The sequence below is a fragment of the Callorhinus ursinus genome, unplaced genomic scaffold, assembly GCF_003265705.2.
Source record: "Callorhinus ursinus isolate GAN/ISIS: 27379988/994484 unplaced genomic scaffold, GSC_fseal_2.0 scaffold56, whole genome shotgun sequence".
Lineage (NCBI taxonomy): Eukaryota > Metazoa > Chordata > Mammalia > Carnivora > Otariidae > Callorhinus > Callorhinus ursinus.
The window spans coordinates 8,773,675-8,781,500 of record NW_027397118.1 but is presented as its reverse complement, the minus strand read 5'-3'; the positions used below and the strand labels follow the sequence as shown (position 1 = coordinate 8,781,500).

The following is a 7,826-nucleotide window of genomic DNA, read 5'->3' as shown; positions in this document are numbered from 1 at the left end:
TTGTGGTTATTTTGACATTTTGACTGGCTTTGAGGACTCAATCAGACTCCATCAGAAGGAAACTGAGGGAGGCCTGGCTGGCGTAGCTGCTGGAGCGTGCGACTCTTGATCTTGGGTTTGCGGGTTTGAGCCCCACATGGGGTGTAGAGATTGCTTAAAAATAAAATCTAAAAAAGAAAAAGTTAAAAAGGGAACAGATGTTTAACAACTGACTTTGCTCAGAGATTGTTGAGATGCTAATTCAGAGTGCCTCAGGCCCAGGTGCTGCCTACAAGTCCCACCCCTGATAGACACACATTTCTCTGTCGGAAAAGGTGCTCTAGGGATGACCTCTCAACATCTCAGCTGGTCAGAGATGACACTGGAAAAGGACCAAAGCACCAAGACCAGGAGCAGAGGCAACGCCGACCCCCTACCCACCCCCTACAAATGTGGACAAGCGATGTTTCTCAAACCCATAAAATAAAATGCTATCACCTTCCATCCCTTTCTATAATGGAAATGCTGCACTGGCCTTGTGTGGGTCATGGAATTTAGGGGAGCATGGCCCCGTCTCAGGCTCACGGTTGGGCATGGGACCCAGGCCCAGCAACCCTGCTCCCAGGGATGGGTTTATGGATGACATGTGACCCAGACAAGACGACGAGAGCCCCACTAGGGACTTTTGCTGGTAGTGTGGAGAGAGAGTTGCTACTTCTATGGGGTTGCTGACTTGGTTGTGTAGCATCAGGTTGAAGAGCAAGTCCTTGGAGTTTGGACATGAATTAGAATCCTGTCTTCATTGTTTATTGTCTATGTAACCTTTGCGAAATTCCATAATATCTCTGAGATTTGGTTTCTTTATCTATCAACTGGGGCAATAATAATTTCTACCCTACAGGGTTGGTGTGGGTTTCATATGATGTAACACATGAAAACACTGGCACATACCAATCATTCCATGATGTTGGTTGGCTCTTGTGACACCATCCACACCCTGGGATGTGGAGGCAGCAAGCTTCCATCTTGTTAGACCTGTTAGTCCACAGCACTATTGCTTTCTCACCAAATATATATGTATATATGTGTATCCTTTTATACTGGCTATATATACACACATGGGTGTATATATATTTACAGATACACCCATATATACATAGACATACATTATATGTCAAGGAAGCATCACCAGATGGTGACCATACACCTGGGATTCGGGGGGAACCCCCAATTTCAAATATTTGATCCCGTTGCCGGAAAACAAGTGGCAGCTTCTGGTCAAAGGAACATAGTTCCCATCCATCTACGATACGAAAGGACCATTGCTGCTCTGGTCATGGGCCTGGTCTTAGGGGCCCTGCCAGGAGATAGATTTGTGCTGGGCCACCCTTATGTCAGGTAGGACTCAACTGGTTGCCAAGTGACACAAAACCCAACCCAAACTGGCTCTAATCACAAGAACTGAGACTGAGGAGACCACTCCAAGTGGTCTCTTGGAGTAGAAATAGGCTAACTTTTCCTGCATAGGGTCAGATAGTAAATATTTTAGGCTTTAGAGACTATATGGTCTCCGTTGTGACTGCTCAACCCTGTTATTGTAGCACAAAAGCACCATATAAAATATGTAAAAGAATGAGTATGGCTGCATTACAATAAAACTTTATTTATAAAACAAGTGGTAGGTTAGATATGACTCATGGGCTGTAGTTTGCTGACCACTGGTTTTAGGGGAAAACCAGAGTATAAGTACCCAGAGGAGATTGAAAGAAAGTAGCCAAACTATAGAAAATGCCCATTATAAGCCTTTAATGCTCCCAACATAGTCTGCCTTTTCTGTCCTCTTCACGCAAACACAGGAAAAGGATATTGATTAGCTGGGCTAGGGATTCAGTCTATGTGGATAGAACAAAGAGAGGTTCTTTCTCTCTGTGGGTCTACTATATCGGGAGTTCAAACTCAGGACCTTAAAAAAAGGTAGACTGCAAGCTGGGGAGCCTATGTGCTGAGGTTTTACTTCTTTATAAGTTGATTTCCTTTGTGCCAGCTCTAATTTCTTAGGCAGTCCTCTGGAACCATGATTGTTCATGGCTTAAAACTCTTGGACTTCCAATGATATAAGATTATTATGGGCTACTCCCCCCTCCAGAGGGGCCTCACTGTTTCTTATGACTGGTGTGTCTTTGTTAATTGCAATCACAAAATGTTTTAGATGTAAGTATGTACTGATCAGTGTTAGCAGAACATTAATCAACCATTATACACTCATGTTTTGGAATGTCTTGGTCAGACAAACATGTACACCATTGGCAAAGGCGTTCTAAGGATTTTATGTGGACCAAATATTAAATAGTTTGAGGAATCTTGTGTTGAACAAGTGTAGTCATTAGTCCATTGCGAGTAAATATGAGGAAGGACAAGGAAACTCTGTGGACAAACTCTTTGAGACCAAAGATATTCTAATAATAAGGAGTCAGAAGGTTTCTAAAGGAGACGGCAGAGCTGGCCAGTGGAGCACCGCTTCTCCATCCTTGAACTCTTGGAACTTTCTCATCTCTGAAACCTAAGTTGTGACAAGAGCCTAACCTATAGTTGAATCTCTTCTCTTTGATAGCAAGAAAGGAAGCATCCAAAGCATAAATTCCTGTAATGAGGCCACTACAGTGGACATCTCTAGATTGTTGGGATACTCAGGAAGATCCAACACTGTCTTTCTGGGTACCCAGCTATCAACTGTCTAGGATCAAGGAAGAGAGGATCTAGAATCTAAGGAGCTTTAGCTACAAGACATCCCTGGACCAGGACACCTGGGTGGCTCAGTCGGTTAATGGTCTGCCTTCGGCTCAGATCACAATCTCAGGGTCCTTGGATCAAGCCCCGCGTCAGACTCCCTGCTCAGTGGGGAGTCTGCTTCTTCATCTCCCTCTGTTGCTCCCCCTGCTTATGCTCTTTCGTGCTCTCTCTCAAATAAATACTTTTTAAAAAAGTTTATAAAAGAAAGACTTCCTGGGGCGCCTGAGTGGCTCAGTCGTTAAGCGTCTGCCTTCAGCTCAGGTCATGATCCTGGGGTCCTGGGATCAAGCCCTACATCGGGCTCCCTGCTCGGTGGGAGGCTGTTTCTCCCTCTCCCACTCTCCCTGCTTGTGTTCCCTCTCTCACTGTGTCTCTCTCTGTGAAATAAATAAATAAAATCTTAAAAAAAAAAAAAAAGAAAGAAAGACATCCCTGGACCAATGTGATGAGAAAGAGAATGGGATGAAGTGTCGCATGTCTGTCATGCCACTGATACCCATATTGACAGGCTTGTTTGAAGAGCTTGGTCATTGAGAGCACGGGGGGCAAGGTATCAACTATGCCTTCAAAGAAATAGCTCAACCCTCAATCCACCTTTAGATGCCTAAGCAAGGCCAAAACCTTGGAGACTTGAGTCTAGCTTAAATCAACTGTCCGTGAGGTAAACCCATTCCCATTGATACCAAAATTAGTACATAAGCCTTGGTGGTGGGGGGGGTTCACTGAAAGAGTACCTATGGTGTCTCAGGAAATGGCATTCCTAGGCATTCTCCTGACTGACTCTTGTGTCTTCTAAAGTTAAGTATAGGGGCTCCTGGGTGGCTCAGTCATTAAGCATCTGCCTTCGGCTCAGGTCGTGATCCCAGGATCCTGGGATCAAGCCCTGCATCAGGCTCCCTGCTCAGTGGGAAACCTGCTTCTCCCTCTCCCACTCCCCCTGCTTGTGTTCCCTCTCTCGCTGTCTCTCTCTGTCAAATAAATAAAGCTAAGTATACTTTAAATATAGATCCCCATTTTATGGATTTTGGTTCTACAGTGAGTTACAGCATAGCTTTCAGGACTGAAAATTGTGCCTTAATAAAGTAAAAAGTAAGTAATCATAACTTATTTGGCAAGTAAAATATTTCAGCATGAGATTTTTGGTACTGAAGGAGTTTGAGAAACTCATTTTGGCCCAACCTCCAATTCTAACAGGGATATATTATCTTCCTAGAGTCCTTTTTCAGAGATTTAGGTCATTATTTCATATCTTCCAGATTTTAGATTATGTTCAAAGATCAAGAGGCACTCCTTCCATTCAATAAATATTTATTTAGGTTCAACTATGTGCCAGTGTTCTATGCATTAGAAACTTTGTAATCTGTGCTTTGTGTACAAATGCACAAAGACATATTTATGAAGTTATTATCCATATGATTGTTTGTAATAAGAAATAATTGGAAGCAGGGCGCCTGGGTGGCTCAGTTGGTTAAGCGACTGCCTTCGGCTCAGGTCATGATCCTGGAGTCCCAGGATCGAGTCCCACATCGGGCTTCCTGCTCAGCAGGGAGTCTGCTTCTCCCTCTGACCCTCTTCCCTCTCGTGCTTTCTTTTTTTTAAAGATTTTATTTATTTATTCATGAGAGACAGAGGGAGAGAGAGGGAGAGAGAGAGAGAGAAGCAGAGGGAGAAGCAGGCTCCCAAGGAGCAGGGAGCCCGATGTGGGACTCAATTCCAGGACTCTGGGATCATGACCTGAGCCGAAGGCAGACGCTTAACCATCTGAGCCACCCAAGCACCCCGTCTCGTGCTTTCTCTCATTCTCTCTCTCTCTGAAATAAATGGATAAAATCTTTAAAAAAAAGATAACTGGAAGCAATCTAAGTATCTATTGTGAAAATTAATGACAGGAAACCTCATTTAGAATGGAGTCTGGGAAGGACGCCTAGCTTGCTCAGTCGAAAGAGTGAGCAACTCTTGATCTTGGGGTTGGGTATAGAGATTACTTAAAAATAAGAAAAAAAACTAAAAAAAAAAAAAAATGGAGTCAGGAAACCCTGAGGGGGGAGCTCTCACACACAAACTTCTGTCACAGCTTACTTCACATTCCTCAGCACGAAGTTTACTTTACTACCCCAGCAAGAGGGTGGAAGATTTTCTCATTGCCCAGCAACAGCCCAGCTAGTGAGAAACTGTCACAACTCAGCCAATGAGAAATTATCATCACCCAGAACTCTTACTTTCCTCCAATAAATTTTCTTTCAAAGCAACCCCTCTTAGCTTCCTCATTTTTCTCTATGAAGTCTTTATTCTCCAGACTTGCCTATGGTTTGCCATAGCTTGCATGTCCCGAATTGCAATTCTTCTGCTATTTCCCAAATAAACTTAATTTGTTGGTAAAATAACTGGCTATTTTAAAGGTCAACATTACTAGTAGAAGATTGGGTGATGGTTCATCCAAACATCTGAACTGTGAGGTCTTTGAAAAGAAGACTTAGATCATTATGTATCAGTATGCAAATATGGCAAAGGAATAAAAAGACCAAAGAAAAGTTAAATAAATTTTATCCCATTTTCACATACACACACGTGAGAAAATGGTAAAAATGCATCTGGGAAGGGGTGCCTGGGTGGCTCAGTTGTTACATGTCTGCCTTCAGCTCAGGTCATGATCCCTGGGTCCTGGGCTCGAGTACCGCATCGGGCTCCCTGTTGAGCGGGAAGCTTGCTTCTCCCTCTCCCACTCCCCCTGCTTGTGTTCCTTCTCTCGCTGTCTCTCTCTCTGTCACATAAATAAATAAAATCTTTTTAAAAAAAAAGTCCATCTGGGAAGAGGACTAAAGATGGGAAGTTTTGTTCTGTATGCATTAAAAAAAAATCTTAGGGCGCCTGGGTGGCTCAGTTGGTTAAGCGACTGCCTTTGGCTCAGGTCATGATCCTAGAGTCCCGGGATCGAGTCCCACATCGGGCTCCCTGCTCCGTGGGAAGTCTGCTTCTCCCTCTCCCACTCCCCCTGCTTGTGTGCTCTCTCTCTGTCAAATAAATAAGTAAATAAAATCTTAAAAAAAAAAACAAAGAAAGAAAAAGAACTCAAAAAAAAAGAAAGAAAAAGAACTCAGGGGCGCCTGGGTGGCTCGGTCGGTTAAGCGACTGCCTTCGGCTCAGGTCATGATCCTGGAGTCCTGGGATCGAGTCCCACATCGGGCTCCCTGATCAGCAGGGAGTCTGCTTCTCCCTCTGACCCTCTTCCCCCTTGTGCTCTCTATCTCTCATTCTCTCTCTCTCTCAAATAAATAAAATCTTTAAAAAAAATAAAAAAAATCTTAAAGAATAAAGACCAATCTATTTGTATTGATAGTCTCATTAGGGGATTTGAGAAGTGGATTATTCATTTTTTTCAAATCTCATTTTTTAATGATCATGTGCTGCCTTTCTAACAGAAAATGATTTGTAGATCACAAGAGGGGATTAACTGTTCACACACAGATGGGTAAAATACATCACTGGTGAAGGTCTTCAACCTACCACTGCTAAAGAGCTTCCTCAGGTTCTTTTCTTTTTAACTTTTTTTTTCTTTGTGATGAGAAGTCTTAGGATCTACTCTCTCTCTCTCTTTCTTTTTAGATTTTATCCATTTATTTGAGAGAGAGAGAGAATGAGAGAGAGCACATGAGAGGGGGGAGGGTCAGAGGGCCACCCAGGCACCCCTCAGGTCCTTTTCTTTAGCCTGACTTATGGTGGTCCTGGCAATTGGTTCACTTTGACCAGAGATTTAACTGAACTTTCAGAAATTAAAAACAAACGGGAATTATACTAACAACATTCTCTAGAAGTCTGCACCAGACTATGTGGGTTTCAGAATTTTATCAAATCCCTTGCAACAGGGAATGAATTAATCACAAGACTTTTGGAGTAATTATTAGATCACATGCATCTCTTTATAATCAAACTCCAGCTATTTATATTAATATAAAGTGTGTTTACTTGAAACTGAAAGAACATAAGACTTGCAAAGTAGCAAGCCAAAAAAGGAAGTCTAGGTTTCTGGATCTAACTGACTCTGTGTGGCATAAGTAAATGGGTTGTCAAAGAGAGGCAAGAAAATGGGTCAGTATAATTAGTGCTTCCAGCAAAATACTTAAGACCTAATTGAAACAACTGTTAACAGTAACTTTGTGTGGGCTTCCTATCAGGTAGGATCTACAATGTCCTTCTTACTCCCCAGAACCAGATGATTATTATATGCAAAAAAAGCAGCTACTGTACCAAAATAAACACTGAAGGTTCCATCCCCAGTATTACACATTTTAGTTAAAATTCTTTATATGACACCAAAAGCACAAGTAACAAAAGAAAAAAAATAGATAAATTGGACTTGAAAATTAAGAATCTTTGTGCTTCAAAGATTCTATCAAGGAAGGGAAGACAACCCATGAAATGGCAAAAAAAAAAAAATCTTGCTAATCAAAGATCTTGATAGAAACCCAAGATGGCGGCCAGCAGGAGGCTGATGAAGGAGCTTGAAGAAATCCGCAAATGTGAATGAAAAACTTCCATAACATCCGGGTTGATGAAGCTAATTTATTGACTTGGCAAGGGCTTATTGTTCCTGACAACCCTCCATATGATAAGGGGGCCTTCAGAATCGAAATCAACTTCCCAGCAGAGTACCCATTCAAACCACCGAAGATCACATTTAAAACAAAGATCTATCACCCGAACATCGATGAAAAGCGTCAGGTCTGTCTGCCAGTAATTAGTGCTGAAAACTGGAAGCCAGCAACCAAAACTGACCAAGTAATCCAGTCCCTCATAGCACTGGTGAATGACCCCCAGCCCGAGCACCCACATTGGGCTGACCTAGCTGAAGAATACTCTAAGGACCGTAAAAAATTCTGTAAGAATGCTGAAGAGTTTACAAAGAAATACAGGGAGAAGCGACCTGTGGACTAAACTCTGCCGTGACCGATTCCAGCGAGTATGAGCAGAGACCCTGCAAAGCAGGACTCTGGAAAATTGACACGTGCAGCTGCCTGGCATTTGCTTGTGGCAGTTACTAACTTTCTACAGTTTTCTTA

At 42.7% G+C, this 7,826-nt stretch overlaps 1 pseudogene; it reads left to right on the top strand.

The window, feature by feature from the left end:
• The first annotated feature begins 7,237 nt into the window (after positions 1–7,237).
• On the top strand, positions 7,238–7,719 carry LOC112809063 (ubiquitin-conjugating enzyme E2 L3 pseudogene; annotated as a pseudogene).
• Positions 7,720–7,826: the final 107 nt, after the last annotated feature.